The sequence below is a fragment of the Thunnus maccoyii genome, chromosome 2 (assembly GCF_910596095.1).
Source record: "Thunnus maccoyii chromosome 2, fThuMac1.1, whole genome shotgun sequence".
In the NCBI taxonomy this organism is placed as follows: domain Eukaryota; kingdom Metazoa; phylum Chordata; class Actinopteri; order Scombriformes; family Scombridae; genus Thunnus; species Thunnus maccoyii.
In genome coordinates this window covers 17,577,294-17,600,457 of record NC_056534.1, presented here as the reverse complement: position 1 = coordinate 17,600,457, position 23,164 = coordinate 17,577,294, and the positions used below count along the sequence as shown (strand labels likewise).

General features: G+C 37.9%; 1 long non-coding RNA gene across 17 annotated transcripts in view; it reads right to left on the bottom strand.

Annotated features, from left to right (window-relative positions):
* The window catches only part of LOC121913241, a 262,336-nt gene that overhangs the window by 137,939 nt on the left and 101,233 nt on the right, over positions 1–23,164 (bottom strand). For 14 of the 17 annotated variants that reach the window (XR_006100252.1, XR_006100246.1, XR_006100247.1 and 11 more), the window contains one exon: positions 3,405–3,473. This is a non-coding gene — a long non-coding RNA (uncharacterized LOC121913241). Of the gene's footprint in view, positions 1–3,404; positions 3,474–9,896; positions 9,996–18,683; positions 18,788–23,164 lie in introns of all 17 variants that reach the window. The other 3 variants (XR_006100249.1, XR_006100276.1, XR_006100270.1) reach the window with 2 other exon arrangements.

The window sequence follows — 23,164 nt, the reverse complement described above, 5'->3', positions numbered from 1 at the left end:
TGTACAATACAGGCTGTGTGTCAGTTACTTAATGCAGCAGCTCCTCAAGACAAAGAAAATACTCACCTATCAAAGGGGATTAGCCCCGAAGTTAGCAACAACGTGTTAGCTTAACTTGATCAGGCTCACTTAAGGTGGACTGACTTTTAAGGTGGACCAGCAATTCTCATTTTAGTGTCAATCTCAGCTGCTCTTTAACAGAGAACGGAGAAATGGCTGAGTCTCTTTCTTGAGTTTTTCATGTGCAACCCACATATGACCCCCCCCCCCCCCCCCCCCCCCCCCCCCCCCCCCCCCCGCCACTCCAAAGCAGTCACCCTAGGGGAAACACTGCACGCTGTTCAAATACAAAAATGAAAAAAAATTAAATTCAATATATAATATATAGCCCTACATGAGGCCCAAATTTTACCATCATTTCTTTCTTTATTCTATATTATATTACACCTTTAGTTTAATAACATAACAGCGAATGGTGAGTTTTTGTTATTTTTCTTGTATACCTAACATAATATTAGTGCTCGGACGATGTTTTGTATAGTAGCCTTATGGCTTTAATAGCTCTTTATTTCTGCAACTCAGCCTGTACATCCTTTTCAAAAGGATGAGACAGCATTGCATTTACATAGTTATCACCCAATTTTGCTAGTACACAAACACACACACACACATCAGACCATGGTCACTTTTGGGGACATTACATAGACTTGCATTAATTTCCTGGAGACGTACCCTAACCCTAACTATCACCACTACTTGCCTTACCCTAACCCTAACCTTAACCACTGACTCAAAAATCAACTTTTCCCAATTGGGGACACGGCTTTTGTCCCCAATTGTACAAGCTGTCCCCAGTTGACTGGTCCTAGGTCTGAAATTTGTCCCCAAAAGTAGCCAAAAACAAAAACAGACCACACACACACACACACACACACACACACACACACACACACACACACACACACACACACAAAATATCATCCACCCCCTAAAAAATTAAAATGCACATTAAGTCTAATTATTGGGACAAAGACCTTCCTGGTCTGAATGCCAGAATAAATGCATATAAATTATGACTGTCCTGATTTAATCAGCATGTCTGGTCACTCTGTTGTTGGAAAGTGAAAATATCTGATGTGACTGCTTGATACCATGACAGACTACTCCTCAGGCCATGGAGTTAGTTACAAGGACTTTAGTTAAAAAAAGAGAAAAAAGAAAAACAATATCTTGAAGATGATGGTGTAATCGCTTGGATAATGGGTTGATGGACACACCTACAACTTTTTACAATAACCCTTTCCTAAAGCATTTGTATGGATTTGGTTTCCTTGGCTACAAAGGTTCAATGTGCTTTGTCTCAAGCAACGCAAGGACACGTTTTATTGTTATTGATGAGAATATTAATCAAGCGTCAAAAGGTTAATAAAGAGCAATAAATAAATTGATTTATCATTTTGAGTTGGCTATTTGATGGAGAACTCTGTGTACAGGACTCTGACATTGTCCCTTTCATTTCAAAACAAGTGCAGCAGCTAAATTGATGGGTGATTAAGGTGGGAGAAGATTGATGGTTTCATATCAGTATAGCTGACCGTGAAATTTATGGGCATGAGAAACCTTTTTTCTGGACACATCACTTTGGCTTTTTGCATAATCGACCTTTTAAAGAGCTATTCATGGTTGAGATTTACCTTTAACTCTCCAGCTCTTTAACACTTTGTCACAAACCTTTTTAAAAGCATTTTAAAATGAATAACTCAACAAAATGTGTTTATTTTACATATTGACACCCATAGATAGCATGCCGGGATGATCAAGCAGACATGCAGGGCTCATTATCAGACCACCAGGGGCTCTAACATATTGTGAGTGCCAAGTCCATGATGAATACATGTTTGAAACAAGTTACTAATTTCAATTGAAATGTGCAATTAGACTGTACCCACAAGCCAAAAAGTTAAAATTCACATTGTGCTTGTATGTTGCAGAGATGTTAATTTTAACACAGAACTCAGAGACAAATTTATGTTTTTGAGTGATACAAATAAAAAAGACTTGACTTGAATTTCTGCACCTGGAAAATGGGAAATATATTTATGACGAGGAAAATCCCATTTAAACAGTTCATATGATGCTTGGATGATCCCCCCTTTATTTATATAGCACCTTTCCTAACAAGGTCACAAGGTGTTGCACAGGTGAAAGCAATAACATAAAAAACAAGCAAGCAAGCATAATCAAAATGGGATTTAAATGCGGACACAGAGCTAGCTAACCTCCAATCCTCAGGCAGGCTATTGTACTGGGCCTTGTATTCTAGCGGAGGAAATTTTTAAAATCTAAAAAACATGGATCTATTACGTTCTCTGTTGTCCTCAGTAAACTAGACTTTAGTTCTTTTCATTAACGCAAAATGGAGACAACTAGCAAGCCGTGCTGAACGAATAATCATGACATCAAAGTAGGACATCACATTCGTCAGAACAGACGGAACAATAGTGGATAAAACTAAGGCACCTCTGTACAATGAGGATGTTCACTGGGCTGCCTTTTCACTGGTACGTTCATGGAGCATGTTTGGGTGCCTTAATGTGGACCAATTATGAGTCAGTTCATATTCAGTCAAACTTGATATTTTTAAAAGTCAGAGTTCTAACCAACACACACAATAATCACAACAATAATTCTAATCCAAAAACAACAACTCGTCTGTTTTGATTTACTTTGATCCCTATGAGCTTTCCCCTGTCTCCATTTTCTCTAGACCCTCCGTGTTTTCACTGTAAACTTTAGCAAAAATGACTGTCAACACAGTACTGCTGAATAGTTCATTTCCCACCTATCAATCCTCTCCTGTGGTGCCACAGAACAATATTGTCCTGTTTACATTCCCAACAACATCACTGAGCAAAATGTACCAACCTGACAGTGGTGCCCTTTGAAAATAGACATATCCTGTTACAGATGCATGACGGATGGGTAACTAACATATTAATATATTCATTAAATCTCTATTAGTGTTCTGAAAGTCACAATATATCATGTGTGTTACTGCTTACCTACTTCCTACAGGTAATTAGTCAACCTCCATAGAAAGAAGCATTTTTAATAAATATCACACTTCTAATTATTCAGTTCTTAAAAAGGATCTTTTAATTTCATCCTCACGTCTATGCTTGTCAACACCTCTCCCAGATGAGCACACCTTTGTTAATTACCAGAGAAAATTCTACACCACTCTGGAGGGATGATGGATCACGATATGCATCCTTCCAGGCAATTATTCCTTTGTAGCACATGTAATTAAGTAGGGAAATATAATGTAGCGAATTAATTATGATTAATGGAGCTAATTTGAATGGACAGATTAAGTGCAGTGTTTTAATGCTCTCATATTTTACCTTTTTTATGAAAGCCATCTCAGTCTGAACGTCCTCGCTGCCTCTCACCACACATCAGTCTCCGGAGACCTGAAGGTGACAGGAGAGTGATGGTGTAGTTGACAACCCTGCAAGGAGCTTAATTTAATACCAACGTTTTCTGAGTATTTTATAAGCACAGTCATACATTGTCAGAGTTTGGACAAACAGTGATGTGTTGTTATATGATAGTACCAGTGTGTTTATGTGGAAACCCATGCAAGAATGCAGAGCGCCCTCCACACTACAAATTTAATGGCAGTCAAACATGTAGAACAGCCTATGTGCAAAAGATATATTAGATATATCATATTTTGTAATACAGACATTTTTAAAGACTTCCGCTACGATTATCATCATTATCCCTATTTATATTTATGCTATTATGGAAGCAAGATATAGGAAATACATCCTAATTCTGACCCGATACAGTACTTGTGCTGCTTTTACCACTTCTTGGTTGGTTAAAATAATAAATAATAAAAAACAACTGCAATAGCCATCATGTCACAACACAGCTGTTGATGCTGCACAATGAAATGGCTAGGAAAAAAAAATACTTTAGTCAGTGATGGCAACGTCAACAATAATGATAACGAACTGATTAAGTGAACCAATAACAGAAAGCAGACAACCTAAACACCAGCCAACCCCAAATGTCTAATATTCTCTAGTTCCAGTAACTAAATTATAAGTATTTACTGCTTTTCTTTGTTTTATGATAACAAACAAAATATCTACTAAATAAAACTATTTGATATCTCCACCAGTGCTACATCAGTTCAAATGTAATTTATATACTACACCTACATAGCAACAACAAAAAAAACAAACAAACAAAAAAAAAAACATCAATTTTGAAGGGTAAGATTTAAAAATAATTAAAATTAAGTTAACTTAAATAAAAGTCAAATGGCAGATGAGAAGTAATAGCAGATTCCAGGTAAAAGCAAGGATCTTAAAGTGAGCTGTTAGCAGGAACCGAAAAGCCACCAAACAGCAGACACCAAAACTACAGAAGGCAGCTTCATGTAGGTCTGAAACTAAAGCGCTAACTACATACTCCCCTTTTAGTCATTAAATAGGTTTTTATTAATGCTGTGGGAACTTACTAGAGCCTGACTGATACTGGAGTTTTGAGGCAAATACTGATACTGATATTTGAGAGTCAACAAAATCTGAAGATATATTGACCAATGCTTATGTTTTTGTTTTTTTAACATAAACACATAATATGAACAAACTTATATAATTATCCCTTAAATTTGATTATTAAACAATTGTCACCAAGATATGTGCCGAGTGGGCATTTTTGCAGTTTTGCAGCTTACAAACTTGTGCTCTCGCTCCTTTTTTCAGTTTCCAAGGCAACAACTATCCCAATAAACATTAAACAAACAAAACTCATACATGTCTTTGGCATTTCTGTGCAGTAATTTCTTGTTACTTATCAGCTAAAATATATGCCAATACAGATATATCTGTGATAAGCTCACAATAGCCCATAATGTAGGAGAGGCTCTAAATCTTACAATTTATCCTAAAACCAACTGGAAGCCAGTCAAGGACTTTAGATTAGGAGTGATGTGAGCTCTTGTCCTGGTTCCATTTCAGACTCTGGCAGCAGGATTCTGTATGATATTTATGGGCCTTTTTGGGAGGATTTGAAAGCAAACTATTGCAAGTACTCGACCCTATTTTCAGTAAAAGTCTTCTAATTATTGATTTGGCACCTATAAATTGGAACGCTAAATAATGAAGCTACTTCTAATTGTGTCATTCGCTATTTAGTTACCAGAAGAGGATCTATCACACATATAGGCACAAAAACACCTTCTTTTAGATGAGTCTGCAACTGCCCGACCACTTATACAGTATTGTCCTTGTATTGACAAGCTCTACTAGCCAAAGACATGCATCAGTGGTTGTCATTAATATTAAAAAATTGACATGTAAACAAACATGTCCATCAATTATGTCCTTACAGTGCAGTGATTGAGATCGAGTGGTTAGGCATATCAACTGAATGGCTAACAAGGCCTGTCAGACTAATAATGTAACTTTTTGCCAAGAGGGAAATTACATCGGCAGTCAGATTAAAAGAGTAAGTTGCCAAGAAACAGCTTATTAAAAAAAATGATTAACATATGTCATTCCTATGATCTTTCCTGATCATGTACAGATAAGCGTGGACGAGTAGACAGAGATCAGTGATGGCATTAAGTGAGATGCCTTTATCTATAATCTGTGCCCTACTTATTTTAAAGAAAAGGCTTTGATTTCTACATTTTGGGGGAGTTTAGAAATACATGTAGTCCCTTATAAGCTCCTATGTCTAACTGCCTATAGATTAATATGTGATTAACTGTAAAACTTTAAGAAAATGACGTGAACCATCAGACTGGCGAATTTCATTTGTATGCAGCTGTTTGTGTGATGCCTGGTAGCATAGAGACAGAGTCAAACACTGTCTGGAAGACAATGGCTCTCTCAGCCTCTACTGTCACTCACAGTCTTTCCCTTAAAGCAAAGAAAGTCATATGGCCAATCTCAAAAATGACTACTCTATACCAGCTACTTCTGCCCTGTGTGGGATTTCTGTTTAAGTGTGTGTGTGTGATTTTGTCTGTGTATACATGCCGCAACCATGTGTTTGTGTCCATGTGCGGGATGGTGTGTGTGTGTGTGTGTCTATGCTGCAACCTGTCTGACACTCCTCTTGTTAGTTTGCAAATGCCCTGTCCTACAAATGACAGGCAGACACATGGGAGTGTGAATTAGAATTCACCTCTAATCACTCTCTAATTCACCTCCTGTCACTCCGGAGGCTCGCTCACAGCCCCGTTTCTGCCACATAAGCGCTTTGTAGGTGAATGCTGATGTGAAGATTTAGAGCACAAGAAACCCCTCCACATATACACACACACAGACGGTTGTAACTATAGACTGCAAGTTCACATTCACTTGAGGAGAGTAAACAAATGCACTTTAACTGAATCACCACAATGATCCAAACATACAGACCTGTAAGTTACCATTTATTCAGTTTAATCATATATTCGTCTGTGTTGCTGTTCTGTACAACAGCATACGCCTATCATCTGTTTTCTTAATTTCTTTCTCCGTGAACATTTCTTTCAAACACAAGCTTTGTTCGCCTCTAAATCCTACATTCATTTGTGCAGTGACATTTTTCAAGCCAGGGAAGTGGTTTTGCATTTGAAAGCAATTTCAGCCTTGATTTCAGCACGGTGTATTCTATTTTTAGTGCACTCTGGTGCTTAAGAACTGAGGCAAAGCTAGTATGTATTGTCTACATGCAGTGCATGGTATGCTAAAGCATCAGCCTGCTCTGCGGTAATTTAAATTAACACTGGGCACAGAGGTGAAATTGCTCTCAGTCTTATCAACATTAATTTGTTCCAAGACCTTTTTCCCCAAAAGGTTTGTGTGTGTTTTTTTAAACCTGAGAGAATTCATTATTGAAATGAAACAATGAAATACAATAAATATAGTATCTGAATCATTATGCAAAACTTTAACAGGTAACCCACAACAGTGTGTTTGTTTACTTCACTGACATACATTGCACTGATTAGTACATTATTAATAGCAGTAATAGTAATAATGTTGACAGACAATTATCAGACAACTGTGGTGAACTGTGACTTCTCCAAAGTTACAATTATGAAAATAAATGTAGATTAACAGCTGCATTTACATTTAAAGTGTACAGAACTAATGACAATGCTTTCTGTAACACAAAAACAGCTTAAAGGGTCAGTTCATCCATATTACAAACCTGATACACACAGTATAGTCAGATTTTTGAGATATGTCTGCAAAACATCTATCAACCACTTTCATGCAGACTATTTTTTTCTGTAGAAAATGGTAACAATTTTACAACAACTCTGTGAGTCACCAGGACATTGTTGGAACAAAACATTGTGTTTTGTGAAATGTTTTTGTGTTTCCTGAAATTATGTGTTTTATTGTTGTATTATGTGAAATACTGTGTTTTGCACCTCAGCCGTACTTTAATGTAGAATTTGACAACAAATGTAAGTCTCACACTATCACTCTAAAACTACACAGTAGATGCAAATACGTCCCCTGAAATATTTAAAATTGTTGAACAGACCTAAATGATTCACTACAGCTATTATGCATGGTCTTAATTTTATTGTATTTTGAGCTCATAAATTTAACTATGTAACAAGATAACAAGGTGCTCATAACAGCTTGAGGTTGTCAGACCATGACAGCAAAACAGTATGGATGGAGTAAAGAATTTGATGAGGAAAGATGCTTGTGAGATTTGCAAACTATTAACAGGGGAGTTGCGGCAGTGTTGTATGTGTGTAAATATGTGTGTATTTGTTGGAGAGAGAGAGAGAGAGAGAGAGAGAGAGAGAGAGAGAGAGAGAGAGAGAAAGATTGATTGTACACTAACTGATTGATTGTTGATATTTGCATATTATTGTATATTTATTGCTAATCACTGTCAATGTCAATAATTTTCTGTACTGCTTTGGCAACATAGGTTTCTGATCTGTCATGCCAATTAAGCTTATTTGAATTTGAGAGACATTTACAGAAACACAGATGGGAGTAGGCAGGTTACCGCAGTAACTTTAAATTATTAGTCACCAAGGACCAAGGCTGAACTCAATCATTTGTCACCTTGAGATGCTAAACAGTGAGGTATACACAAAGCCGGGATGTGCTCTAGTAGGCATCATCACTGAGATTACAGTACATTATTGGCTTAGAGGCAAGCCACTGTAATTACAATGCAAAATGACAAGTTACATTTCATCTACTATGGGCGTGAAAGAGGCGCACAGATTGAATGGAGATACATCCTCCAAGGGCAGAGCAAAGGTTTTATTGCATAGCTTATTCAAATGAGTCATCATCGGCTTTAACAGCACCAACTTTAGATTTTCCTTCACCTCTTGTGTCCCGCTTACATCACTGAGCGTGTGGGATTATTTCGTATCATCTTTTGAATAGATTATGCTTAATTTGCATTTATCTGTTCAAATGAACTTTAATTCTGGACATTTTTGTAAGCAGGCACTAGTTTGGTTGGCTACAACAATCATATAAAGTGTTTCTTCTTCTGAAGGGGGACTTAAATACATTCAACCTTATATGAAGCAGCACTCAAGACCTTTTCAGAGTGACTGCCTTGCTGCGCTGTTAACAGTCAGGTTTTGTACCTGCTGGAGTCAACCAAGCATTACACTAGAAGCTCAAGCCAAAACCCTGTTCACTCATTAATATAACTGAAGCAATCTGTATATTCTTAACACTTGCTTCGGCCTGCTGTGTCACAGTGTCAATTGGCAATTGTGTGTATTGTTAGTTATGATCAGGTGACTGGATAGAGCAGGGTAATTGGGCAGTGTCAATTAGGGACTCAGGGACTGCTTTGAAGATTGCAGTCTAAAATTGCCTCTCCCTCTATAGTGCAAAATATCCTGTTGCCAGTGTGAATATCGGAGTGTTAAATGGTAAAAGAATAGCTCCAGATAGGCACTGTGAGAATGATACTTTCAGTTTGACTGAGTCCCATTTAAATGCCTGTAAAATATCTGCCAGTACCTGACAAATGCCACCTTCTTGCACTTCATTTTACAAGTTTTCAGGGAAAGCAGTTCCACCTTAAATATATGAATTACCCTCAGGACACCCGAGCGTACATGGTAAATATACATTTTTTGCTGCATGCATGTAAATTTTCCCTGAATAGTGGGTGACGTCTCATATTAACATCTTCCCGCCTGCTGCCATCAAAATCAAAAACACAACATGTAAAAAGTGCACTACGGGTCAAAGGGAATATTTTAAGCAATGCAGAAGGAATTTTTAGAGGGGAAATAGTCACTGTGAATGCTGCTGCTGCTGCTAGCTGACAGGAATGTTTCCAAAAATTCATCTGCTGTAAAATATTGTGTGGGAGTCCATACAGATGACATATATTACATTATAGTCGAGTCAGGGAACAAGGGAAGGTCACACGCTATAGAGCTGTGAATAGTGACAACAAAATAGCATAAGAAAATGTGTAAATACAAAGTAAGATGTAAGACTTATCTGAATAACCACCCATTTGACATATTAACAAAACAGTAGTGCACTTCTCATTTAAATGCTCACATAGCAGCATAGCAGATAATACAATCGCTGACAGATTTATTATCTCTGAAACTGATAAAACTGAGTTACTGATAACACCAGCACTTGTGTCCACAAGGCTTCCTGTTGTGCTTGAAAATTGCTGGCAGGAGGTTGCAAGGATGAAGCACTTCAGTGAAGTGAGGAAAAAGCACTGCATGTGGGTTTTGTCCCGATGAAAACATCTCACCTATGCATCTGAAGTGAAACGTCAAAAAGCACTTTACCAAAACCCTAAATATTCTTGCCACAGACAAAAAAAAAAGAAAAATGCTTTGAAATTGATACCTGGTGCCTGATGTCTTTATAAGTGAGTCACATGTCTCTGAGTGCTCTCCCTCCAAGGCACTGGTGCTAGATGAAAAAGGCCATAAGGTCTTCCACAACCTTAGACAGTAAATAGATTCAGTCAAGCAGTGAGACTGTCAAAGCAGCATTGTAGAAGCACTTGATGAGAAAGAATTATATCAGGCAATATATCGTTATCAAATTTCTTTAAAACCACCAGTATCTGCCTAAATAATCCATTGATCAGGCTTGTGTTTGTTCATGGCTCATTGTGTGTGATTACTGCTGATTTTCATGAAAACCAGGGGGAATAGTAGACCTCTTTACTATATTACAACATTTGCAAAATGAGACTGGGGAGACCTACACAGTTCCTTTGTTCATGAGTCATGTACACTAACTGAAATATCACTAGTCAGACTTTGATAAAAATGACACATACCAGCCAATTTTAGCATTTAAAATTACAGTACACAGGGTTTCCCACAGGGTTTTCGGTTTTCCAATGATATGGAGTAGCCAGCCAGTGGGAATAAATAGCCAGCTAGGGGAGTTTGAGAGGGCATGTCCCCCCCCCCGGGAGAAAATTTTGGGTGTAAAAGCCCAAATTTGGTGGCTTCTGGCACATTCTAAAGCCACTAATCTATCATATACAATGATCTTAATCATTGCATATTTGAATGAGTTTGCCTACCCGACTGTAAATGTAGTGAATTATTGTAAAGGAGAATCAGGCTTCTTGTGCGTTTGAGCCTACACAGTCTGTAAATAGCTATTAACATTTAAAACCATGCTTATTCCTGACAGATCAGAACTTTTATAATTAAGAATCATTAGACCTAATTGCTATTTTTCATTTATTTATTGACACTTTCACTGTAAGGTTTATCAAGACATGCCACAATAATGATAAATGTACTGTTTTACTACAAACATAAATGCACTCTCATTCAACGAAAATAAACAAAGTTATTTTAAGGAGGAACATGTTTTTAATCCCATGTCTCATCTAGCCTATGTATTGGTTTTAAATTAAATTATTTATAAAATAAACCTATACCAAAAATAACTCAACAAAACATGTGAATCACTTGACTGAAATCATGTGAATCTACTGAATCAACTCAACTCCTGGTCATCTTCATCTTCAGTATCATCCTGAGTCTGAGGCTGAGGCATAGCCTACATTTTCCTCATATGACGTAGGCCTGTTACTTTGATAACGTTGTCTGTTTTCACAATCTTGCTGCCATCGGTATTTTGCGGTGTTTTCCAGTGTTTTCCAAACTAGTCTGTCTAATGAGGATGTCATGTCTGTGCAATCAGTGCAATTCTTAATGTTTTTTGTTATCAATTATTTTGCTAATATTTGTCAAATACTGAAGACGACTCTCCGCTCTCCACTTGGCATGACACAACCTCTCAGCTGACTGAACGCGCACACACATTCATATAGAGCATGTAAGGGCGGGACTGATACACACAGATAGGCATGTTTCTCTATCATCATTCTTGTATTGTTTTGAAGCAGAGGCTAGTGGTCGTAAATGTACACACATAGCAAATCACAACTTGTTAATCCAAACTACTTTATTAGAATCAAACATTAATGTAATAAAGTATTCGGCTGGACTTAAATGAGTAATCTGCTGTTTGGAAACTTATGGAAAGCTCTGAGTACACTGACAGATATTGACAACACAACTCAAAGTGACATATTTATTGCTGATTGGCCACTAGAGGTATCATTTATGTCCGATGCCATGTTCACTGTTGCCTTGTGGATTCCTAGAAGCAGTTAAATGAACATTCCTTCAAATAGCATTTACACTGATTATTTTGCTGCTTAACTATATTGATTGCATTACTTTAATTGGATGTTTGAAGCCATGGTTTGTTAATCACCCATTTTTTTCTCTTCTGCCATCTTTTGTTCTTATATCACACACACACACACACACCCCGTATGAAGTACATATGTGTAAACAATGTGCATTTACAAAACCTTTAGTTCTTTATTGACTGATTGATTTTTTTAGTATATTGTTTATATTTTGAATCAAGAGAACACAAGATAAAATAGTTCAAGAAAAAAAAATCTGTTATCTCCAAAGAAATATTGATTACCTGCTCCTAAAACAAAATACAAAGCTTGTTTTTTGCCTATGATTTGACATGACTGTGCACAAAAATGAATGAAATGTAGCAGGGTAAATGATAGTGTTAGGCACACTTGACTGTCTTTATATCAGGAGAAAGGAGGAGTAAATTATTCCCTCAGAAGGTGAGTATGCCATAACAGAGCGAAGGAGAAAGTTAATTGGCTGTCTCCTGGCCAACTGGGATCTCAATTCACTTTAACATGCAAAAGAACCACTAATTATAGGACACAATGCACTGCTATCTCCTGGCTCACTGCATACTTTGCAGGTCAGACAATCAGATGCTCCCTGTAAAATCAAAGCAAAACAAAACATGGAGGAGAGGCTGTAATTAGCCTTCACTCTCCAATGACATGAAGGCCTGGATGTTTGAAAACATGTCGCGAGATACCATGAAACATAAAGATAGCAACCATATCTCCTAAAAGACACTTTCTTATACAACTACTCTACATAAGCCAATACATTTTTTAGGGGAACATAATGCCACCAGGATTACATTTTCCATCTGTGTTAGCAGCATGGCTCTGAGGATAGCACTGCTGGGCTGTTGGTCAGTCAGACCGCCACTATTGTTCAGATTGAACTATCTCAACAACTACAGAGTGCATTGCCGTGGACTTTTGTAGCAACATTCATGGTCCCAAGAGGACAAAGCCTACTGACTTCGGTGATTTTTTTCCCTTTTCCCACTGGTGCCACCATGAGGTTCACATATGTTGTTTATGGTGAAATATCTCAATAACTATCAGATGGATTGCCATTAAATTACTTAATACTTCGGTTCATGACTAAATATCTACAAAACTAATGACATCCCCATCAGTTTCAGCTGTACCTTGTGTTTAGTGATATTGTCAGCATGTTAGCATACTGACTTTTTAGCTGAAAGCACCACTGTGCCTAAGCACAGCCTTACTGAGCCACTAGCATGCCTCTAAACTCTCAGTTTGTTGTCAGCGTAACGATAAAACACCTATATTTAGACACAATTGCAAACTGTTCACACTGCCTTGCAAAGGATGCAGTTCTTTCGTTATGTTTGCACAACTTGCACATGCATTGAATCATAGTTTGAATCTTATTTTAGTATTTTTGCATTTGTGCAAGAATATACTTGTCAGGAAAATGAACACAGGTTAAGTGCACTTTTCTGTTACATATTCATGCCACAGTTAATGGGACTGTTGAGATTTATGCAAGCATACATTTGATTTCAGAGCTGTGGAGTAAAGTGACTTTTTAGTGTGAAACTGAGTTTCCAGAAGTGAACAGAGGAGAAATATTAGGATTACATGCCTTTTGAAAGTTGGAACGTTTAACTTTGAAAGTTAAAAAAAACAGTCAAGGTCAGGATGGGTGAACAGTTTTGTTTACAATACCTGTTTCCAGAATAAATTTAGTATTTATGAAACAGTAAGCACCAAAGTTAAGTGATGTCCTGCCATGGCTCATCCTACTGCAGTGCAGACAGAGAGAGAAAGAGTCTTTGCAGTGTTACAGCTGGTTGTATAATGTCATATTATTAAAGGGCCATTACACTAGAATACTTGGAATTAATGTAGCTGAATAGTGTATATCTGTATCATCAACTCCACCCATATATGACCTTCTGTCATGTCACCAAAGTTCCACACATACTGTACAATACAGTGTTTCCCATTAATTGTTTAGACTTATTTATTCTTATTTGTCCCACCACAGTTTCATAATGAACCGAAAATATTTTTACACTTCTCATAATAACATAAAAGATCTCTAATATTGTGTTTTGTTCTGGCTGCTCGCGATTTTGTTGTCAGGTTTGTTGGAAGGTGAGTTTTTTTTATGTGAAATGATTCAGCCACCAAAACCGGAGTCCCGCTGCCGCTGCACGCAGATCAAATACAGGGAGCTTTAACTACTAGCAGCCACTACTACCTATAGGCTTGCTAAGCTAACCATCACAGCTCAAAGATAACAGAAAGCTGCAATTTCAGTATGGAGAGGAATTATTGAAATATAGAGCATCAAGTTTATCTCACTGCTGGCATTACAAGTGTATTTCATTCAATCTTGGCAAAATAGATCAATATTGTCTGTTTTCAAGCGTCGGTTTGCAATGCAGGACAATAACATGACAATATAAACATTAAAAGTCTTGTCCTTATATTATCTAAGAGCAAAACTAGCTGTATTGGAAACAAACGGCTCATTTCTGTTTCCGTGCTCCGGTGCTGAGTGCAGCGAAGTCTGAACTCATTCTGAACCAAACGGCAGTGCAGCCTCCTCTGCTGTTGCCCGGTGTGGTTGGTTCTTCAGCCACTCACACCGACCACTGCCCGGGTATCTGGAGTGACTCACAGGCTTCATCCCCTCTGAACTGACAGCATGTTCAGTGACACCCTGGAAGTCTCAGTAAATGTAATTAAATAGTCCTTTTTTAGAATTTGAGCTCAACTGAAAACGTTAAACCTGCATTGACTAATGTTTTGTCCTCCTGTGAAACAAGCAGAAACAAGTAATGAACACAATACATTGTCAGAAAAATATTTTTAGTTAGTTATAATTAATGTGATGTCTTCGAATGTCACATTTTGTCTAAATCCAAATATATTCAGTTTACTATTATGTATGACACAAAAAAAGGTTAAAATCCTCATATTTGAGAAGCTGCAACAAAAACATTTTTGGCATTTTTCCTTGAAAAATTATAATTTGTTTATCAAAATAAATTGATTTTCTGTCAATCGACTAATCGATTAATCATTGCAGCTCTAATTTTTTGGCCTCCTGTTTTCAGCAGAAATAAGTCAGAAAACAGTTATAATAGTTGATTATATTTGCTATGTCATCACCATTCATATCTATACAACCAATGTGTTGTTTACGAGAGCACAAAATTGTTTACAAGAGCACAAAGTTCTTCATAGATCAAGTTAATTTTGCTCTCAAAGTGCACCAGATTGATGAATTTAGCTTTAAAAAGTACAAAATTTTCTTCCAGGGGAGCATGATCCCGGACCCCCCTACAAGGTCTGAAGTCCACCCACCACAGTCTTACAAAATCCTCTGGGAAACACTGCAGTAGGTCATGTGATGACAGCTGAGCACACTTGGTCTGCTGAGAAAGACTATAAAATATGGTTGAAAGTCCAGGAAGAGGCTAATAAGTGGACTGTGAGTTAAGTTTTTCTGTCAAACTACTGTTTCCAAGGTCATATAAGTGTATTGTTTCAATTATACAAATAATACAACCTTCATTTATTAATAATTCAATGTATTGAATAGTTTTTATTATAAAGTTATAAGTCATAACTGTCTAACAACATTCAGAAATAAAACTTTCACTGCTGACTTTTTGTAAGTAATGGATGATGTGTCCATTTTATAATTAGCTGTAGAAGAATTACTGCTATTTCATCTTCACCAGAGGTTGGAAGCGGAAACTTCACAGAGAAGGGTCTGGGTTTCGCTCTTGACCTCTGTTAATCACAGCCTTCCAAATGATTAGAACTGAAACAAAGTCTGTTTGAAGTCACTGAAGCGTGGCTCGTTACCGGTTCTGTACTTTGACAATTATGAGGTAATGTTTTCTTTTAATCTTGATGAATCTATTAACAAAATCAGTGTGTCACAAAAATGTTGTTTATGAGCCCATAAAGACTGTTGTGCACTATTTATAGATATTTTCAATATGTGGCTGGACCTTTCTGATGTTCAATCCACTCTTGAGCTCCTGATAGTTGTCCTTTATGTCTCTTTCAGTTTTCCCTTTGGAAAATCAGTACCGCTTAATTTTATGTGAAGCTATTTACAGTAAGATGCATTACGTAACCAACTTTATCTGGTAATGATAGAGAATGAGAATCACATTTGATGCATAATTATGTATAATTTATAAACTGATATGATATTCACTTTGATACCCCCAGTCATTCTGCAACGCAATGCTAACTACTAAGAATGTGCGCACACACATGCACACATGCACACACACACACACACACACAGTTTCATATGCTTTACTGAAAACTGGAACAAGGCTTTAGTGTGTTAGTAATTCTAAGTTTTTTTTTTTACAAACTGTATAACAAAGTACTGATACAGCAGAGAAACTTGTAGAATAATTTTAACTGTCTGATGCAAATCATATGATTTAGATGTAAATCTACTTAACAAAAAAGCGACTAGGCCTACATAGAGGCAACAGGTGATGAAGAAGTTAGGTTTCTTTTTTCTTATTTTAAATATGAAAATCCTCAATACACGTATTTAACATTCCTTTACAAAAGTATAAATTTTCAAGATCTTTCAAGGACATTAGATTATGTACCAATCATTATAAAAAGCAATTTAGGTTCAAACTTGGAATTCATAAGGTAGGTAAAGATGCAACTATGCTACAACTATCACTTTGAGACTTTTCAGACTGACACAGTGATGCACCCATATTCCTGCAATATTCCTGAATGGGTCACTGTTTTATGCAGTTTCATTAGACTTCAAAAGACCTGGTTTAAATGGGGTTCAGAAATAATTTGTCCCAAATCCATAATACATACCAATTCTATACATACTAGTTGTCATAGTACACTGTTTTAGCAGAAAGAAAACAAAACAAAAACATCCACATACTTTACCATTTTACACTAACAGGAAATGATAAAACACATGCAACGTCGAATTTCAGTCAAAAATGTGTCTTTGCAATTTCACTGCCTATTAAACTTCACAAAAAGACATCAAAATGTTTTTCATAAGATTTAATGGTTATTGTATTTTCTTCCAAGATCTTTTTGGAGCTGTCTCACCACCACCCACAATTTCCTAGAAACACTTTTTCCAGCTGTGACTAGCTCCTTCATTTCCTTTGTGGATTGCATTGGGAGAAAATGCATCAACATCACACTCAAAAATTGCCCATATTTGAGACCACATTTGGTTTGAGTGTACTTCATTTTGTCTGCTTTCCAGTGTGAACACACTGTATATTGTATGGATTTGGGAAAAGCCAGCAGAATAGGGTTAAACATGGGTTTAACACATGTTCAGTAGACCTACGTCATACATGTGTCTCTCCTTTTTACCTGTATAACCACACACTGTGTGTAGATTGAAACATTTTACAATGACGATACAACTCAGTCAAGGGTGGAGACCACCACAACTCAGCTCAGCTTCCAGAGAAGACCATAATCTTCCAGGTCAGCATGGTTATCCCCAGCTGGGAGGTGCAGCACAAGTGCAGATCATAACCACAAAGCATAGCAAGCCTGTCCACCCTCAGCCTACGGAAAAGTCTTACATGTAGGTTGTGCACCTTTCTAGTGCAAGTGCTTTGTCTCATTTATTTTGATGGTTGGACTTTTAATTTCTCAGTTCAGCCCAGTAATTGCATTTTGACTATGTTGGGCTGCTCTGACCTCTGACCGCCTACATCGCTTGCTCTGTAGCAAGTGTAGCATGAGTTGGCACCTCGGTTTGGGCCCATGATGGAAGCTCAGTCTGAGTAAAATTACAGTCTTCAGCCACCTGAGTCTGCTTCAAATGTCAGCAATTCACTGGCTCATGGAAAGGGTGGGGGAGTGCAGAGTTAAATGTCAAGTAATGCTTTTTAAACTAATTGCCTTCAGTGTCTTCGGAGAAGCCATTGTGGGCTGGGGCTGATTAGAAAAGGGAGCTTCATGAATCTGACCACCTGATGAGCAGATGGGTATTGTTGCACTCTCATGGAAAAATAGTGGTCTAACAAGACTGTTGCTGTGAAGGGCTAACCAGGGCGCTCATTTTGTGATATGGCACATTTACTTAAATAGCTGCCTGGTTTTGTTGCATGTGATTTTAGTAATATTCAGTAATTTCAACAGGGCTTAAATCATCTGTCATGTCGTATAATGTCAGCCTGACTTAACTAGAAATGCACACTTGGTTATACAAAAACAAGCATGTTTTTTTATTGAAAATGTCCATAAAAGGGAGTGAACTGTGCAGACTAAAAGAGGAGTAAATAGTGCATTTGTTGGGGATTATTTTCTGCAGCAGATTAATGGCTACTTTTTTATTAGTTACGGCAGCAGGACAGCATTGAACATCATGTGTTAATAGCTTTGGGACAACAATATGCTCAAAGGCAGCCATTCTCAACCAGTGGCCCTTGGAGCGCCATCTAGTGGGCAAACCACTTCCAAATAATTTCAATGACCAATAACGTTTAATTATCACCACACCTATCACGATGCATCATCAGGTAAAGACAATTTTTGCCACTGTTAGCTAGCTAATGTACCCAAAGATGCAGTGACACAAAATGGGTCGGCTATTGAAACGAGAAAGTGATGTGGGAGACAACCCTGCGCCAGTAAAAGCTCCATGCGTGAGGTGAGGAAATATGACCCTGAATACATTAAATTTGGATTCATAATGGCAGGCAGTGATGCTGAGCCGAAAGCAGTGTGTTGAATGTGTTGAAATCCTATCAAATGAGGCGCTAAAACAATCGAAGCTCCAGAGACACTTGAGGACTTTTCACACCTGAAAGTGTGAACCAAGGTTCATTTTTTGTTACATTGTATACATTTGATCCGTTAGTTTTGGTTTCACATCGCAATTATGTGAGTGCACTAAAGAACTTAACATTACATACCTACGTCCTGTCGTCATCACCCATATGGGCTGCGTCTCCCTATACTTGACATTGATTGGTTTGTAGATGGGCGTGCGTCTGTTGTCATTTTGGTGGGCAGCCTTCTATCCATTTGAATTAATGGAGAAAAATGAATGAACACATTAATTCCATTGCCACTATTTTACATTATTATACTATATATACTACAGTTTCTTTATCTTCATGTGGCATTGCTCTCCTTTCCTTTCATGTCCTCTCACTCTCAGCTTGAGGATGTTGATGTTGAGGAGTTTTTTCCAATTGACTTCATTTTATAACATCACAACAATATTTCAATTAAAAACTTCCTCCTCCTCTCCCCATGTGCTACTGCGACTCATTTTTCCTTTTTCAGGTTCTGACGATAGCCTTCCTGTAATTGGTCCCAAAGACCAAACCATCCAAAAAATGTTTTCACACTAGAAATAAACCAAACCACGGTTCAGTTTGATCCGGACCAACATCACCTCTTTTCATCAGATCGAGGTTCAGCTGTTTGGTCCAGACCGTGGTCCAGGAAAGGTCTCACACCTGTAATTTTCGTTCAGATCAAACTGAAAAATCCAAAAGTCTGGACCAAAAAAGGTCGGTGTGAAAGGGCCCTTAAAAACAAAGCACCTGGGATGTGTTGCGAAGAATATTTCCTAAGGAAAAGGGACAGCTTCAGGCGCAGTAGAAAATTATCACAACATTAACAACTCAGTCAAAAGCCACTTTGGAAGCTAGCTATATGGTTGCTGCTCATGTAGCTTGTAGCAAGAAACCCTTTATGATCGCAGAGGAAATTATTTTGCCTAGCGTTGTGGATATGTGCTGGGAGTTACTGGGGAAGGCAGCTGCAACCAAAATTCACTCAGTACCATTCTCCAACAACACCATGAGCGCAAGAATTGTTGACATGAGTGATGACATTGAATGCCAACTTGTGGAAAGAATAAAGGCAAGCCCATACTTTGCCATACAGCTGGACGAGTCGACTGACCTTAGCAATGCTGCTTAAGATACAGCAGGGACAGTAATCTTCATGAGGACCTACTGTTTTGCAAAGAGCTTCCCACGAGAACAATGGCAGATAATGTAATGTGCTGCCTTGATGATTACTTCACCCAAAAAGGTCTTGATTGGAAATACTGTACAGGTGTTTGCACAGATGGCACTGCATCAGTGACAAGAATACACTGTGGCGTTGTCAAACGGATCCAAGAGAGGGCGCCAGATGCCAAGTAGACACACTGTTTCTTACATAGGGAAAGTCTAGCTACGAAGCAGATGTCACAACAACTGCATGAAGTCAGGAATGTGGCTGTGAAAACTGTTAACTATATTAAGAAAAATGCAATCCACTCAAGGTGTTTTGCTGCTCCATTTCTGGAAGAGCAATACTCCCCTCTCACTGAGCGTTACACTGATGCTAACTTTTGTGTGAACTGGCCTACTTATCAGATATATTTGACCAGTTAAATTAGCTCAGCGTATCAATGCAAGGCAGAAACAGCATAGTGGTTTTGGTTTCAGACAAAGTTGAGGGCTTCAACAAAAAACTTATTCTTTGGAACAGAAGAGTCAAAGAGGGACGATGTGACATGTTTTCACTCCCAAGTGAAACTTTGGAAGCCTCTCCTCATGTCAACATATGCAGTGCTATAACTCAGCATTTGACTCAGTTGTCATGAAAGTTTGCAGACTACTTCCCAGAGGACCCACGACATGTAAACCTTTAGATTGGCCCTTTCTCTGTGGATCCTGCTTCAGAAGACATGGGTCTGTCCACTGTATTGGAAAATGAACTGATGAAACTATCCGCAGACAGCAGCCTGAAGCTTCAGCTCACACAAGTTGACCTTGCTTCATTCTGGATACTGGCTGCCAGTCAATATCCCTCTCTGTCAAAATGGGCAATCAAATTTCTGTTGCCTTTCACCACCACCTATTTATATGAGTCAGGGTTTTCCATTGTGGCTGTCACAAAATCAAAAGGCAAAGAACAAACTGAAAGCAACTCTGAAAGCTACTCTGTGTCAGCCTCTCACCCATCCCACCACGACTTGATCTCATTATTTCCCAGAAGCAAGCCAAAGTGTGTCACTGAAGGTAAGTAGAGTATTTATTTTTTTTCATTAGAGCTGACAGTGGCATAACGCATATTTACAGCCCAGCTTATTGTTTCTCCTTTTTTTGTGATGCTTTTTTTCCCTCATTTATTTGGGATGGTGGTCTGCAGAATTTTCAGATCAGAAGTGGGCTTTAAGTTACAAAAAGGTTGAGAACCCCTGCTCTATGGCACAGAGGAACAGGCTATATCAGGCTTTGGCTACACAGACAATACATGTTGGTGGGATCAATTCATTCTTTGTTTTGGTCTTTTAAAGGGATTTGTTGACATCAACCACCTTATCCTGTAATGTAAAAACAGCTGAAAAGAGAATATTTTGAAAGCGTAATATGTTAAGTGTGCCCTGCACTACTGAGAGACTTTTGTTACCATGTCCAGTTACCTTTTGCATAAAAAGAAACTTTTATTGAAGCAATAACATATTCAGCACATTTTGGAAAAATAGCAATTTTTGAGACTGTCGCTGTAACTAAGTCCTTATTCCTAAATCCATAAACTCAAAATTACAAGTAGTTTAATATGAGTAGCATTCATTTCATTGTCAAGAACTATTTATAAAACATTTTACAGACCTCTGGGTTAAGTCTCTTATGCAGTTATTTGGTTATTAATCTATGACTTATTCTCACTGGTGTCTAATTATTTGTCCTACTTTGTGCAATAACAGGGTGTCACAGGACACAAATATGTGAACAAATAACAGAAGGCAGAACAAAGTTGGCAGAGTCCAGGATAGGACAGGACAAAACAGGACAGCATAGAAAGCAGGGCAGAGTGGGGAACAGGGACAGGACAAATACAGCACAGCAGGAATCGAGTTCAGGGGGAAGCATTATAGCAACATTTTGGATGTTTGAGACATTTCTGTATATGTTTTAATTAACATTTTTTCACACTGAAAACAGGTAACTATCGAGCTTCACAGCAGGCACTTTGACATGTCACAGTAGTCACTAATAGCATGAACAATGGCTCTGTGATAGTCAAGCATCCCAGTCAACCATGACAATACTACATCCTGAAACTGAAACAGTTTAATGGAAATCAACCATCTTTAATTTCATTATTTACAACTGTGTTTTTCCTACTGTGACACATCTGCTGTGAAAACCAAATTCTGCTCCCTTTGACAGTTTAAATGTCGATTCTTTCCATCCGTTGTAAGGAAAGTTTTGATTACTTATTTATTTTCTTGCAGGGAAGATTTATTTTTAGATGACAACATAACAGAGAAGAGGGGAGAATTCTAGCGCAGAATAAGATACTTTTAATGTTTTTATTAAAAGCTCACGCAGTTACTTACATTTTAATTTTTTTGTAAAGCAAATTACAACAGGAATGCAGAACACAGATTACAAAGTAGAGAACAAAGGCCATTTAACTTTAATCATGTTGTCGACATGTGTCTACAGTGTTTCAGCGTAGTAAAAGCACAGACTACTAACTACTACTACTAAGACTACATCCACACCGACACGTTTTCATTTTAAAATGGCATTTTAAAACAAAAACAACCTCCATTCAGAGTTTTAGCACCATTTCAGAAATAATCTCCATCCATATTAACATACCTGAAAACGCATATAACATGACCATTCATGCACACTGGGCATGCACGTACTGGTGTAATCAGGAAGCACATTGTCTATTCTGTGGTTGGTTGCTTAGTTGCAGAAAATACTACGGAGGAAGAACAGCAATGGCAAAAAGTAAGACCACAGATTTCTTTGCTTGGACTGACGACAAGGGGGAACTGTTAGTGAAAGTAAGACAAGTATCAGCACATAAGTAATATCCATGTTGAATTAACTGCTGACAGTCAAGGCTGATGTTGTTTGTTTTCTTCTGGGAAGGGATCACATGATATGGGCGTGACCAATCAGGAAAAGACATGTCGTAACTGATAAGACCCAATCAGGAGGCGAGCGTCGGTGTCTGCGTCATCGTTTTAAAAAATCTGTTTTGGCCCATCCACAGTAAAACACAATCCTGGAGTTAACTAAAACAAGGTCAGCAGCGTTTTCAAAATGTCTCTGTTGTAGTGGTTTGAAAACGCTGGAGTAGTGCAGATGCTAGGTGTAAATGTAGCAAAAGTTCTGTGTTTTAAAACAGATGTAGCCTAAGTGACAAAATTATTAGACCCCCTCCTAGTTTATGCAAATGCTCTGCTTGTCCAGTGCCTGTAATGTGTCTGTGACTCACTGATGTATATGAGGTGAAGACCAGAGAGGCAAAGCATTACTGCACTCTCAGTAGCATTATTATATAGATGTCCCTCACATGTGGCTAAAACATTTTCTTTTTTTAATTTCTGTCCTGTCTTTTCACAATCACTTCTTTTTTAAAC